Consider the following 16,928-nt stretch of genomic DNA (forward strand, 5'->3'; position numbering starts at 1 on the left):
ATTATTATTTGACCCTGCTGGTCATCTCTGAATGTTTGAACATCTTGAAGAACGATCTGGCCTTAATGGCGATGTCCCTGTCTCGGTTTCTTTTAGGTTCCTGCCTTTCTAGTGAGTTTTTCCAAGCCACCGTGCTTCTACATCTGCATTGCTTGCTGTTTGGGGTTTTAAGATGGGTTTCTATATTAACACTTTGTGACATCTGCTGTAAAAAGGGCTTTATAAATACATTTGAATTAATTTGATTGGTTTTGGAAATAGGTCACTGTAATTCAGGGTTTCCTAAACTCGGTCCTTGGGACCCCAAGGGGTGCACATTTGGTTGTTACTCTAGCACTACACAGCTGATTCAAATAATCAACTCATCATCAAGCTTTGATCATTTGAATCAGCTTTTATAGTGTTGGAGCCTAAAACCAAAATGTGCACCCCTTGGGGTCCAGAGGACTGAGTTTGGGAAACGCTGCTGTAATTATATCTACTGCCACGCACGTCCTGGTCATAAGTGTGGTTATTCCAACAGTTTCCAACTTCATCTTTTTTTATTGTTAATGTTTGACCTGACGAAGATCCGGTTCAGATCGAAACGTTGTCAATAAAGTGGTTAATTGGGAGCTTAAACAGTGTGCGGGCCTTCCTGTTCTTCACAAGCGTGTGAGGTTCCAGCCTACCTCCTGTACCAGCCTGTGTGTCTGAATATTAAATCAACCCCTAGCCCCTACTCCCTAGGCACTCATGTACATCTGAAAATGTTGGATATGTTTAAGCAATATATCAATTACTTCACCTTGCCTTATGATAGGCTGGATGGTCTGTTTACCGAAGTGCTTACCTAATGTCATTTCAGATCTGAGGCAGGGCTCTCCAACCCTGTTCCTGGAGAGGTAGGTTTTTGCTACAGGAGGGTAGCTCTCCAAGAACAGGGTTGGAAGAGCCCTGGTCTAGCAACCTGGTCCCAAAGCATTTCTTATTTTTCTGTACGTAAATCCAAGAGACTCCATTTAGTGAGACATGTTTTGTATGGTATGTATTAATTTGTGTATGTCCATCACCCATTTTATATATGTTACAAATTACAATTTGTATTATATGTTTCGAATTTGCAAAACATACAATAAGTTACATATTTGTGAACGTACAATATTTAACACATTTGTTAAAATATAATATGTTACAAATTAGAAAAACGTATGATATGTTACCAATTCTAGCTAAGTGGCTAGGTTGCTAACGTTAGCTAGCTGGCTAACGTTTGCTAGGCTAGGGGTTAGGGTTAAGATTAGGGTTAAATTTAGGAGTTAGGTTAAATGGTTAAGGTTAGAGTTAGGGTTAGGAGAAGGGTTAGCTAAAAAGGTTGAGGTTAGGGTTAGAGGAAGGGTTAGCTAACATGCTAAGTAGTTGCAAAGTAGCTAAAAAGAGGTAAGTCATTTAAATGTTGCTAAAATGCTAAGGTTGTCCATGATGAGATTCTAACTCGCAACTTTGGGTTGCCAGACAGTCACGTTATACGCCCACCCATCCAGCCCATTCAACCACCCTGCTTTCCATTTGTCTTAAGTAACCATCTATCTTATGTAACCATACCAAACATAACATATCATACTAATTTGAGCGTCCCGGATTTACACTTACTATGTTACGTCTAGTGTATGAGACCAGGCTGGGTCTAGGGGAGGGATGTGAAACTTTGATGGGGGTGGGGGCCGCAAGTTGCCCATCCCTCGTCTAGGTGGTACCGGTCTTATAATCATTTTGGATGAAATACTAATATTTCCTAGTTTTCCAGCGTTTTTCTCCTCCTGTGGAAGGTGAGTTTTTTTCCATAATTTTCATCATTCCACGATTTGCTTCCCTTGCTTTGTTTATGCTGGTAGCTACAGTCATGCTGTTTGATATTTGGGGAAAGACTGAGGTCAGCTCACCAGCATCTTCCTGCTGCATGTTGGGAGTGGTTGGGACTGACCCAGAAGTCACATTTGGTCTGAGTTTAAGAGGTAAGGCAGTACAGTTAACTGTTGAGAGAGACGACGTTGGCTCAGAAGGTTAGGAAGGATGCCATTTTGTTCACTACGAAGTGAGACTGTCTAATAGAAAAGCAAGGAAAAAGTTTGTCTTACAGTCTGTTCACCAATGATGTTACATTTGATGATGCTTTCTAAAGACAGAATATATTTTCAAAAAGAATAATTAACATCCCTGCAGTTCTATTGATGTTAACTTGGTCTCGTCTCCAAAATGATGAAACTAATACTCCACCATAATATACCTTTTTTTATCCATTCAAGCTATAAGGTCGATTCACTCGATCCTCAACAATACTACAAAAGAAGAGGCGGAAACCAAGCCTGGCCAAAGATCATTGTCTACTCCTGTACGTTTTCAGTCATGTCAGATTCCTGTGATTAGAAGGTATACTATGATGGAGAGGACGAGAGACCATTCCAACATTGACTGTGATGTCTGAGAATGTATTGCCCCCTAGCGGATAGATTGTACACTGTCTGCATTTTCTTTTCCTCAGCAGGGTCATGTTCATTAGGCACCAAGCGAAAGAAAATAGACGGGAAAAAGGGAGGGACTGCTTACTGTATCTGGACTTCCTTTGCAAACCGCTTCAAAATGTTTTCCGTTGCATGCCCTAATGAACACGACCCAGTAGGTTATGTCCACATTGACTATGGATCTGAATTCGCCAACCTTGTATGGATAGATGCAGACAACTCGTTTCATCATCTTCCTCCTTTCATTTAGTTTTCACATCAGGATTTACCAATACAGTCATGACATCACTCACCCACATCCTCAGAATTGTGGTGCAGTTTGTCTTTTTTTCAGCGAGCAATTCGCAAAAGTAATTCAACGTGGGCGGTGAATCACACAAATGTTTCAGTTATTGTTTTTATGGCAAACAACTCATTTTATGAAAAATTGATAGTTGTCTGGGAATGTGACTTAGGCATTGGTTTTGTTCAGACTATGAGATACAGGTGGTCCTCTCTGAAGCACTCTGTCGAATGACCATAACGAGGTCCAGGAATGAGCTGGCCAACAAGTGGTTCACCAACCCAGCTTTTGCAGAGAGCTTCAACGCAATAAACGATAGAGACATAATGTTTCTCATACTGTGTAGACTCTGAGTTCTTTACTAGCCCACGAAGAAACTACTATTGACTATTTCTGTAAAGAATATATCACACAGAACAACAGTTTCTGATGGTTAGATAATGATCTGTCTCCCTCATGGTTAGATAATGATCGGTCTCCCTCATGGTTAGATAATGATCGGTCTCCCTCATGGTTAGATAATGATCGGTCTCCTTCATGGTTAGATAATGATCGGTCTCCCTCATGGTTAGATAATGATCTGTCTCCCTCATGGTTAGATAATGATCGGTCTCCCTCATGGTTAGATAATGATCGGTCTCCCTCATGGTTAGATAATGATCGGTCTCCCTCATGGTTAGATAATGATCGGTCTCCCTCATGGTTAGATAATGATCCGTCTCCCGCATGGTTAGATAATGATCCGTCTCCCTCATGGTTAGATAATGATCCGTCTCCCTCATGGTTAGATAATGATCGGTCTCCCTCATGGTTAGATAATGATCGGTCTCCCTCATGGTTAGATAATGATCGGTCTCCCTCATGGTTAGATAATGATCTGTCTCCCTCATGGTTAGATAATGATCTGTCTCCCTCATGGTTAGATAATGATCTGTCTCCCTCATGGCTAGATAATGATCTGTCTCCCACATGGTTAGATAATGATCCTTCTCCCTTGTGGTGATGTCACATTCCCCTGCATCAGAGCGTTTCTGGATACCACTGAAACAAGCACAGCAGCAGTTCCTGAGTCATTGATCCAAAGTCAGTAGATGCTGTCATATGGATGACTTAAAGTACCTATAACAATTCCGTAACTACAGAAGCTGGGAGATGGGAATCAAGTACAGGGTGAGGAATTAATAATAAATAGCCATGAACCTAAACAAGACCAGCATCTGGACAAGAGAAACAAAACAACATCAATGCAGACACGGGAATGAAACTGAGGAAGTGACAGATATAGGGGAGGCAATCAATGACGTGATGGAGTCCAGGTGAGTTCGATGAAGCGATTGCGCACGTAACGATGGTGACAGGTTTGCGTAATGATGAGCAGCCTCGAGCGCCAGAGAGGGGGAGCGGGAGCAGACGTGACAGTACCTGCCCAGTGTTTCCAGATTTATATGATATATTGCCTATAATTATTAACAATATGAATAAAATAGTTTTCCTTTCAATTTAAACAAAATTATGTTAAAAAACAGATTTTCTGTGTTGGAATGGTGTGGACACACCCCAAGAAAAGAATTGTGTGAGCGTATACCATGCAGGAAAAATGTTCACGCAAATAGACCGCTGATTGGCCATCTCAGGGAAATTACATCATGTTCTATGAGAAAATAGCAAGTATTTTTTTAAACAATCAGTTTGAGATACAATTTTTGAAGCGTTTCTTCTCCAATGTATTTATGCTTTGGCCATAAATATGAGTATAGGAAGAGTCAACAATATTATTTGGGTATGAGTAGGGCTGTACCGGTCATGACAATTTGTCAGCTGGTTATTGTCATCATATGAGTTAACAGAATATTAACTTTTAAAAGTGAGATTTTCATTGGGCAGTCACTTTAAGGTGACATAGGTGGACATATGGATAACTTAAAGCTGGAATCTGTACTTGGTGAAACAGCCACGTCTGTTTGGAATTTTACAACAACAAAGAAGTTACTTAAAACAATGATCACAGTATTTTTCCCCTCTATGACATCATTGCACGCATGCTAGAACACCAGAATAGGTAGTGCACATTTCTTTTACCATGCTGTCATCAAAAAAATTTAAACATTAACAAAGGGGCTGGAGCAAACAGTTTTTCACCTTATGCAGATCCCAGCTTTAAGGTGACATACGTCGACATATGGATGAAACCCCAGGTAAGATAAAGACACATCTGTGGCAGTTATGACACATGCGTCTTATTCTAAAGCGAACTCAGTGTCCATCTCATGTCAGCCATAAGTACTTCCCCAATGGGGTTTGACTGGGTCTGATATTCCTCTCAGCCATAAGTACTTCACCAATGGGGTTTGACTGGGTCTGATATTCCTCTCAGCCATAAGTACTTCCCCAATGGGGTTTGACTGGGTCTGATATTCCTCTCAGCCATAAGTACTTCCCCAATGGGGTTTGACTGGGTCTGATATTCCTCTCAGCCATAAGTACTTCACCAATGGGGATATTCCTCTCAGCCATAAGTACAATGGGGTTTGACTGGGTCTGATATTCCTCTCAGCCATAAGTACTTCTTCCCAATGGGGTTTGACTGGGTCTGATATTCCTCTCAGCCATAAGTACTTCCCCAATGGGGTTTGACTGGGTCTGATATTCCTCTCAGCCATAAGTACTTCCCCAATGGGGTTTGACTGGGTCTGATATTCCTCTCAGCCATAAGTACTTCCCCAATGGGGTTTGACTGGGTCTGATATTCCTCTCAGCCATAAGTACTTCCCCAATGGGGTTTGACTGGGTCTGATATTCCTCTCAGCCATAAGTACTTCCCCAGCCATAAGTACATCCCCAATGGGATTTGACTGGGTCTGATATTCCTCTCAGCCATAAGTACTTCCCCAATGGGGTTTGACTGGGTCTGATATTCCACTCAGCCATAAGTACTTCACCAATGGGGTTTGACTCGGTCTGATATTCCTCTCAGCCAATTATGTATATAACACATAAATTAATATGCGTCTATAGATTCAGATGTTAATGTCAGAGGATGAGAAACTGAAGGACTTCAACCGGGGAACGTCCTGCACTAGTTGTTTTGTCAAAAGAACCAGAGGTGAGACTGACCCGACAAAATGTGACTACACCAGCAGCAATTGGGAAGCTACTCTGAAAATGTAGTTTAACAAACTGAACACTGGAAGCTACCCTTCAGAAAAATATAGTTTACTTACTTAACTAAGTAACTTTGAAAAAGTAGTTCACTACATCCAAATTATTTTGTGAAAAGATCACTCTGGAGTCAGATGTTTACAGAATGTCTAATTTAGCCTATTAAAACTTCTTATGGCTGTAGGGGCAGTATTGAGTAGCTTGGATGAAAAGGTGCCCAGAGGTTCCCAGAGTAAACGGCCTGCTCCTCAGTCCCAGTTGCTAATATAAGCATATTATTATTAGTATTGGATAGAAAATACGCTGAAGTTTCTAAAACTGTTTGAATGATGTCTATGAGTATCACATAACTCAAATGGCAGGCAAAAACCTGAGAAGAAATCCAAACAGGAAGTGGGAAATCTGAGGTTGGTCCTTTTCAACCCAGCCCCTATTGAATACACAGTGGGATCTTGGTTATGTTGCACTTCCTAAGGCTTCCACTATATGCCAACCATTTTTAGAAACTTGTTTGAGGATTCTACTGTGAAGGGGGAGAGAATGAGAGAAGATTGAGTCAGAGGTCTGGCAGCAGTCACGCGCATTTCACATGAGAGGTAGCTCACGCTCCTTTGCTTTTCTGAAGACAAAGGAATTCTCCAGTTGGAATATTATTGAAGTTTTATGTTAAAGACATCCTAAAGATTGATTCCATACATCGTTTGACATGTTTCTATGGACAGTAACGGAACTTTTTGACATTTCGTCTGCAACTAGGGAACGCGCCCCATGACTTTGGATTTGTTTACCAAACGTGCTAACAAAAGTAGCTCTTTGGACATAAAGGATGGATATTATCGAACAAATCAAACATTTAATGTGGAACTGGGATTCCTGGGAGTGCAGTCTGATGAAGATCATCAAAGGTAAGTGAATATTTATAATGTTATTTCTGATTTCTGTTGACTCCAACATGGTGGTTATCTCTATTTGTTTTCTGAGCGCCGTTCTCAGATTATTGCATGGTTTGCTTTTTCCGTAAAGCATTTTTGAAATCTGACACAGCGGTTGCATTAAGGAGAAGTGTATCTATATTTTCATGTCTAACACTTGTATTTTCATCAATATTTATGAGTATTTCTGTAAAATGATGTGGCTCTCTGCAATATGACCGGATGTTTTTGGAACTAGTGAACATAACGCGCCAATGTATACTGAGATTTTTTTATATAAATATGAACTTTATTGAACAAAACATACATGTATTGTGTAACATGAAGTCCTATGTCATCTGATGAAGATCATCAAAGGTTAGTGATTCATTTTATCTCTATTTGTGCTTTTTATGACTCCTCTCTTTGGCTGGAAAAATGGCTGAATTTTTCTGTGACTTGGCGGTGACCTAACATGATTGTTTGTGGTGCTTTCGCTGTAAAGCCTATTTGAAATCGGACACTTTTGTCACGATCGTCGTATGGAGTAGACCAAAGCGCAGCGTGGTTAGAATACATTCTTCTTTAATTAATGAAGACCACGAAGAACACTTAAACAAAAACTAATAAGACGACCGTGACCGCTATATAAACAATGTGCTAACGTGCAACATAACATAGACCATAACCCACGAAATACCCAAAGAAAATGGCTGCCTAAATATGGTTCGCAATCAGAGACAACGATAAACACCTGCCTCTAATTGAGAACCAATCTAGGCAACCATAGACCAACATAAACACCTAGATGAAAACAACCCCATAAATCTACAAATACCCCTAAACAGTACAAACACCCTAGATGAGACAAAAACACACATATCACCCATGTCACACCCTGACCTAACCAAAATAATAAAGAAAACAAAGAATACTAAGATCAGGGCGTGACAACTTTGGTGGGATCAACAAGATTACCTTTAAAATGGTATAAGATAAATGTATGTTTGAGCTATTTTAATTATGAGATTTCTGTTGTTTGAATTTGGCGCTCTGCACTTTCACTGGCTGTTGTCATATCATCCCGTTAACGGGATTGCAGCCCTGAGAAGTTTTTAAACACAAAAACAATGTTTCAAGTGAGAATTAGGCAGGTCTGATGCCGAAAAAGAAAGGAAATTCTTGCCTACTTCACCCATATTTTATTTTGCAAATAAATGACTGTACAGTTCCAAAAGTTAGCGACACTGCTTCATGGCAAAAATGTATTCACTACAAAACACATTATCAAGATTAGAATTTAGTTCAACTACCACCAAGCTACTGCAAAATGTAGTTACGTTACTAGTTGAATTACTTGTAGTTTACTGCTCCCTAACACTGTACATCAGCGCTAATGTCATTGGTGTTTACTTTAATGGGTCATTACAAAATTACAATGTCACAAATGAGACTTCTGAGTTTGTGTTTTACGCCCTTGCCATGTCCTCTGGTGTTACAGGATTCACTGTGGGAGTCAATCCATTTGATCAGAGCGGACGTCTTTAGGTACAGCGTGCGTGGTGAGTGAATCATTACCCCTGGATGTTTTCTCCATCAGTTTGATGCCTTTCTTTTGTCTGAGAAGTACATTATTAGTATTCTTTAACATGATTCTCTCTAGACTGTGATAATCAGACCATTCTGACTGTTCACCTGTCCAACCCTATCACCCACCACATGACCAAGAGAAACATGGGCCAGATCATCTAAGATTCCAAGCATGGCATCTTGGCCGCTACCCACAGGGTCTTTGAAAGCAAATGACTGCTGGTAACCCCTAACGTGACAGTTGAATTATTAGAGCAATGCTTTACAAATTCCTTTACGAGAAGCCAATGAAAAGGGCTTATGAATATAGGCTACACCCTAGTCTTCTATTTCCCCCAGCAAAGAGTATCTTCAGAAAACCAGCCATTGATACAGCATGTCATGGAAACCTTACATTCAGATATGTTCAGCTCTTTAATCACAGACTGTGATCTGATCTGATACAGAATATACAGGTTATACTGCAGAATACTGGATTCGTTTCCACTGTAAAAGAATGTATGAATTTATGAAATGTATTTCGCCACTGTAGATCTCGATGTGCTAGCTGCAATGGAGACCTGTGATATATGTGGCAGTCTATGTGTCACGCCTTCCGCCGATGTCGGCCCTTCTCCTTGTTCGGGTGGTGTTCGGCGGTCGACGTCACCGGCTTTCTAGTCGCGACCGATCCATTTTTCTGTTTAGTTTTGTTTTGTCTGATTACACACACACCTGTTTTACATTCCCTCATTACATTCCCTATTTAACCATCTGACATACATTTCTGTTCTGTCCGTGATTGTTCATGTCGTTAGTGTTTGTGTTTTGTTGAATGTTCCTATTTGGAATTTTGCTTTATTCTTTGAGTAAACTCAGTTGGATTACTCTATACCTGTGTCCTGCGCCTGACTCCGCTTTCACTCTACACCCAATCACTGACACTATGGTTATTTCTGGTACATTGGACCACATAGTATTTTTTTTAAATGAGCATCTGATTGTTTCTGCCAAGGTCCCCTATTCTGGCAACTGCAGACAGCGCAGAGGTAAGCCTTACCACACACAAAGGGGTAACGTAACCCTAGTGTGGGCTTCCTTTAGCCTGGTCCCATGCTGTATGTACTGTAGCCAACTCTGTCAAGCTATATCATTACATGGCACGTGGCAGTAGGAGAGTTGAATGCGTTACACATAGTATGGGAGTAATAATGATTGTTCTGTAGATCTCTGCTGTAAAACAGACCAATCTGACATCTGTCTCGGTGATCAAAACAAAATGCTCTGTTTCAATGGTTCACCAATACTGTACTCTTTATATAGGTCCAGTATACCATATTGCCATCAAATACAGAAAAGTTGTTGTTTGTTCTCATATCATAGGGAAAGAAGTGGAACCTCACAGGTGTAAATTTATTCAAACTGGGTGGCAGCTCTGACATTGAGGTTGGCTATTTGGTTGTTGTCATATGTCACAGCCTTCCCCCAATGTCTGCTGTAATGCTATTCAAGCAATGCTTTCAATGAGACAACGAGTAGTAATAATTAAGACCTTGGCTCTACTGACTGTTGGTTATGTGGTGATCATGTCCAAGATCAGGATGGAATCCTGCCACCTTCTGGAGATCAAAGGAACCACTGCCTGTGAGGTCAGATCCTGTCGCTGAAAACGTGTGCGCTGCCTCGAGTCTCGGCATCACCGCATGTGTGTTAAGGTCTGACTGCCTCAGGTCACTGTCGAAGTCACTGAGACTATTGGTGCCACGTATACAGACTTGTCACATGTCAGGAAGTCAGAGAATGTTACATTCTTGACCGCTTTGAAGAGGTACCAGGTCAATTTGTGGACAGAGTACTGCATACATACTGTTTATTGTGTGAAGACCATAGGACAGAATGGTATCAAACACATGAAACCATGCATTTGTTGAGCTTGATTCCATTCCTATTGTATGTACTGTTCAGTGTAGACTAGGGTCATGTCTACATGGTATACAGTTTTTGTCCAAATGGATGTCAAAAGTTGATGTTTAGCAAACCTTTTTTCCTAACCATATGCTAATTCTCCTAACCTGCAGCGTCATTTTTCTAAAACTGCTGTGAAAAGTCAATTTTGGAAAAGGCTGTATCCCTTCTAGACAACTTTAGACTGTATATTGTATAGAATGTTTAGTGTATACAGTACACTGTTTGGTGAAGACTGTATATTGTATAGAATGTTTAGTGTGTACACTGTTTAGTATTGAATGCTATTGTATAGCATGTTTAGTGGGTCAAGTACTAAACCACTTTCCTCTCAAGGGCAACTGTTTTTGGCTATATTTCCCACTAAATATAAACATCCTTGTGCTTTGTGCTGTCTGTGTTTGTTTTCCAGGTGGCCAGGGACAAAACCAGGCTCTTCAGCAGTCTCTCCTCTGGTGGGTAAGGTCATAGTTACAAACACGGTCTTGTCTGTAAGACCTCTACAGGACACCTCACTGCTCTGTCTGTTCCTCTGACTCACAAACCAGTTCAATGTTCATTCGGTTATATTAGTCACACTTTCTGTGGTTCTGTCTGCTGATTCTGATGTTGAAACTGGATGTGTAGTTGATGATTCTGATGTTGAAACTGTACGTGTAGTTGTTGTCTCACAAATAGCAACACCTAAAACGAAAACTCTGAGTTTTCTACTAGTTTCAGAGTATTAGTCTCGTGATAGTTTATTAGAAGTTTCCATGTCCTAATGTGCCCACTACTGCTCTACATCCCAACTAACAAAGGACAAAAATAAGCTAAATGTTTTCTAAACAATTTTCACTATTTGATCAAAGTTCTGTATAAGGCAGGGGTACTCAACTCTTACCCTGCGAGGTCCAGAGCCTGCTGGTTTTCTATTCTACCTGATAATTAAATGACTCCCACCTAGTGTCCCAGGTGTAAATCTGTCCCTGATTAGGGGGGAAGAATGACAAAATGCAGTGGAACTAGTTTCGAGGTCCACAAATTAGTGTGAGGAGTATATGGGTATTGCACTCTGAATGGGATTCACTGCTAACAATTTGTGATTTGTGATATCGTAACTCTTTTCCACCAATTTCATTCATACTGTAGCCCTTGCAGTTGTTTTAAAACATTCCTCTTCGTAGGAATGAATAAGGTATTGAATTTTACTGATATCCTTTACAGTGTAAATGTAAAGAGTGGCGCAGCAGTCTAAGGCACTGCATCTCACTTGCCTAGTTAAATAAAATGTAATAAATAAAGGGATCTGCCCCCCCACCTCATGATGCCGGCAGCAGTGTCATCCCATCCCAGCAGGCCATGTATAACTACACCAGGAAGAAGCCCAAAACCAGGAGCAAACTCGAGTGAGCATGCCCTGTCCTGTCCCTCCTCCCCTTACACCCATTGATTGTGTCCGAGTGCTCTGAACTACATTGGTATAGACCACACCCTGCTGTACCTGTCTAGTAGACACCCTCCCATAGACCATTTAGTAGACACCCTGCTGTACCCCATCTAGTAGACACCCTGCTGTAGTCGTCCCCCATCACTCTCTTATACAGTTCTCCCAGTCCTCTCCCAGCAGCGCAAACGAGGCCTCTGTCGTTGAGATAACACACGTCTCTCTTACACTTTAGGTTTAGAACTCTATGGCTAGTCTCAGCCATAGCCCTATTGCACCTAGGCTACCAAACAGTCTCCATAGTTATGAACAGTAGAGGGCGCCCTTACCACAGACTGACTACCAGGCCATTTTGAAATGGTCAACTGGGGCTCATAACTATGCCGTTAGCCTGTTGGGCAGTGAGTGTCAAAATGTGTATGCCATAGATTTAATGCTACGGTATGGAATCTGGGAATTTAGACATGATGTTGGCTTCAACTCAAAAGATGAATGATGAGAAAAACAGCCAACTCAGAAGTACATGAATTTCAACAAACATTAATGACATCATACTTGCTCAAACCTACATGTTCCCTCAGTAGCCAAACTCATCTTGTTTGTTCTCGTAATAAATAAAAATGTTTTATCCTTTGGATATTTATAGGGCTTGTAATACTTTATACCACAGGCTTCAAATCGGTAGCCCTCATCTAAAACAAATATATATAATCCTTTTGATTCATCCACTGTCTTAACGATGGAGGATCATTTTGATTTCCAGTAAAGTCAAAGTTTAAAAATTTTTTTTTAGAAAATAATGGTCCAACCCATAAGGTATCTCACCTCACCTTCATGTACCATGCCTTTACATATGCAGATAGATGGATAAAAGGTAACTTGCATTTCAAAGCTTCTGAAAGACAACTTTCTAACTCCGCCCATAACTTTTGGACTTCATCACTCACAGAAGGCGTAAATGATTGATTCATTGATTGTTTTACACGTAAGACATGACTTTTCCGTAGGGTTGTAGAATTTGTGAATTGTGTCACTTGTATAATGAATTCTGTATATTGGTTTGTACTGGATTAAGCATACATTTTAGTTAACTGTAATTTTGTTAGTTATGTTCCAAAACTCCATCTTTTGCCAATATCAGTTATTTTTAGGTCTATGTTCCAATAGTTTATATTTTTTTCATTGAGACTTAGCCTATCCAAATATCTTGAAGGATTTGTATATCTTATCTATCATATGAGTATCATTTTCTGACTCAAATAGGATCCCCTCAATATTGCTTTGATGTCCAAAAGATTTCAGATTGATGTCTGCATTGGTCAGTTGAAAATTGCTTTTTAATTCTGTCATGGAAATAATTGTATCGTCTATTAACAAGTCATTTACATCCAGGATGTATCACATCCGGCCGTGATTGGGAGTCCCATTGGCCCAGCGTTGTCCGGGTTTGGCCGGGGTAGGCCGTCATTGTAAAGAAGAATTTGTTCTTAACTTACTTGCCAAGTTAAATAAAGATTATTTTTTTTTATTAAAAAAATGAATACATGTTTTTATGGTTTCTATGCCTTAAGTTTTCCATGTGGGCCAATTTATCAGTGAATTCTGAAAAGATATCCAAGGATTGTTCCATAGGGTTGTGGTTTTAGGGAGTGATATCGGTTCTTGAAGGATTTGTTACATTTCTTTCCATATTGTTATATTGTTTTTAGCTTTATCCTTGAAAATAGACACGTTAAATGCACATAAGAGGAGCAATATGTACAGTGCATTCGGAAAGTATTCAGACCCCTTGATTTTTTTCTACAATTTGTTACTTTACAGCCTTCTTCTAAAACAGATTGAATAATTTTTTTCACTCATCAATCTACACACAATACCTCATAATGACGAAGCAAAAACAGCATTTTAGAAATTTGTGCAAATGTATAAAAGAACCACACATATGGAGATCATCCGTTCACCTACTCTGCATCTCACAAAGATATGACGGTTTTAACCAAAAATCTCAAATTTGGACTCATTAGACAAAAGGACCGATTTCCACCGGTCTAATGTCCATTGCTCGTGTTTCTTGGCCCAAGCAAGTTCCTTTAGAAGTGGTCTTTGCAGCAATTCGAACATGAAGGCCTGATTCATGCAGTCTCCTCTGAACAGTTGATGTTGATGTGTCTGTTACTTGAACTCTGTGAAACGTTTATTTAGCCTGCAATTTCTGGTAACTCTAATGAACTTATCCTCTGCAGCACAGGTAACTCTGGGTCTTCCTTTCCTGTGGCGGTCATGAGATCCATTTTCATTATAGTGCTTGATGGTTTTTGTGACTGCACTTGAAGAAACTTTCAAAATTCTTGAAACTTGCCTTTAAATTGTTTAACTTGGGTCAAACATGTTGGGTAGCCTTCCATAAGCTTCCCACAATACGTGGGGAGGATTTTGGCCCATTCCTCCTGACAGAGCTGGTGTAACTGAGGATAGTTTGTAGGCCTCCTTGCTCACCTACGCTTTTTCAGTTCTGCCTACACATTTTCTATAGGATTGAGATCAGGGCTTTGTGATGGCCACTCCAATACCTTGACTTTATTGTCCTTAAGCCATTTTGCCACAACTTTGGAAGTATGCTTGGGGTCGTTGTCCGTTTGGAAGATCCATTTGTGACCAAGCTTTAACTTCAGGACTGATGTCTTGAGATGTTGCTTCAATATATCCACATAATTCTCCTGCCTCACGATGCCACCTATTTTGTGACGTGCACCAGTCCCTCCTGCAGCAAAGCACCCCCCAAAACATGATGCTGCCACCCCCATGCTTCACAGTTGGGATGGTGTTCTTCGGCTTGCAAGCATCCCCCTTTTTCCTCCAAACATAACGATGGTCATTATGGCCAAACAGTTTGTTTTTGTTTCATCAGACCAGAGGACATTTCTCCAAAAAGTACGATCTTTGTCCCCATGTGCAGTTGCAAACTGTAGTCTGGCTTTTTCATGGCGGTTTTGGAGCAGTGGCTTCTTCCTTGCTGAGCGGCCTTTCAGGTTATGTTGCTATAGGACTCGTTTTACTGTGGATATAGATACTTTTGTACCTGTTTCCTCCAGCATCTTCACAAGGTCCTTTGCTGTTGTTCTGGGATTGATTTGCACTTTTCACACCAAAGTACGTTCATCTCAAGGAGACTGAACTTGTCTCATTCCTGAGCGGTATGACGGCTGCGTGGTCCCATGGTGTTTATACTTGCATACTATTGTTTGTACAGATTAATGAGGTACCTTTAGGTGTTTGTAAATTACTCCCAAGGATGAACCAGAATTGTGGAGGTCTACAATATGTTTTATGAGGTCTTGGCTGATTTCTTTTGATTTTCCCATGATGTCAAGCAAAGAGGCACTGAGTTTGAAGGTAGGCCTTGAAATGCATCCACAGGTACACCTCCCACTGACTCAAATGATGTCAATAAGCCTATCAGAAGCTTCTAAAGCCATGCATTTTCCAAGCTGTTTAAAGGCACAGTCAACTTAGTGTATGTAAACTCCTGACCCACTGGAATTGTGATCCAGTGAATTATAAGTGAAATAATATGTCTGTAAACAATTGTTGGAAAAATTACTTGTGTCATGCACAAAGTAGATGTCCTAAACGACTTGCCAAAACTATAGTTTGTTAATTAACAAGAAATGTGTGGAGTGGTTGAAAAATGAGTTTTAATGACTCCAACCTAAGTGTATGTAAACTTCCGACTTCAACTGTACCTCTATTTGTGATATTATACCTTGCCTCGCTAGCTATGAAATCAATTCTGTAACATCTCTTAACATTGTTTTGGCAAAAACTCCTTTCATTTTTCTGGACTTTTGGCAGATCGAGTGTCAGTCGGTGAAGTCGTTCTGTGACAGAAAGCAGCAGAGGTAAGTAAACACTGAACAGCCAACTGGCCTGACCTAACCTCTATGGATAATGTACATGTCAGATCACATGTACTGTACGTACTAATGATTATAATAGCCATGTCTGATGTAAAGTCATGCTCTCCTTCTCCATATCTATCTCCTTCCAGGTTCGAGTCACTAGGAGAGCCCAGAGAGCAGCTCGGCACAGAGGGATCAGGTTGCAGGACCACCGGTACCCCTCTGACCCACACACTGTATTCCACATGGTAGGTCACTGTGGAATAAACTCAGTCCAGCCTGCCCTTGATCTCGTTCCCGTCTTCTTTTTAAATGGAAAATTAGATTTTCTGTTGTATTAAGACCGAAACGTTATCTTTATTTTGTGAGTCGGTTCGTGAAAACGAGGGATTTGAAGAGAAAGTTCAAATATAATATACAAATATAATATATCTGTAAATATATCCAGGGTGAAGCAGGGCATCCAGTGTTCCTGGTAGGGTTGTGGTGTGAACCATGGTCACAGAGAGTTACTGTGTTAGTGGGCTTCGGCGATGTACTTAGTCTCCCCCCGTAGGAGCTACGGACCACACAGAACCAAGATCTGAGCCAGCAGCGACACTTCATAATCCACATGATTTTTCCAACCCGAGTGACGTCAGTGTAAATATGGCTGTTCGGATTTCTAGGTCTGGCAGTATGCAGGTAACAATATATGGGATTAAGTTGGAATAAATGGATATTTTTTCTTGTTAGGAGATTCTGGATGTGGCTTCATAATCAACCAATGAACTCATTTTTAAATATTTTTTATGAAACGACAACCACATCATCGGTAAGTCCAAAATAAAGTAAGTAAACTTCCTCTTTTTAAGATTACCTGTCCTCTCTTCCTCTCCACAGGAACCTCCAATGAGTTGGTGACAAGGGAAAGCGAGGACATGACCCTCCACTTCCTGTTGAAACACTCACCACCTTGGACCCTGACGGTGACGTCATACAGATACGCATAATGGATCATAGACAGTGATCACAGTTCTCACATAATGGATCATAGACCGTGATCACAGTTCTCACACAAGCAATCTTGCTCATCTTTTTTTCTGGCATTCTTCAAAATACACACAATAATAGCTAATAGTTAACACATCTATAGCTAGTATCTACCACATCCATAGCTAATAGCTACCACATCCATAGCTAATAGCTACCACATCCATAGCTAATAGCTACCAC

This window comes from Oncorhynchus clarkii, chromosome 11 (assembly GCF_045791955.1).
Source record: "Oncorhynchus clarkii lewisi isolate Uvic-CL-2024 chromosome 11, UVic_Ocla_1.0, whole genome shotgun sequence".
NCBI classification, from domain to species: domain Eukaryota; kingdom Metazoa; phylum Chordata; class Actinopteri; order Salmoniformes; family Salmonidae; genus Oncorhynchus; species Oncorhynchus clarkii.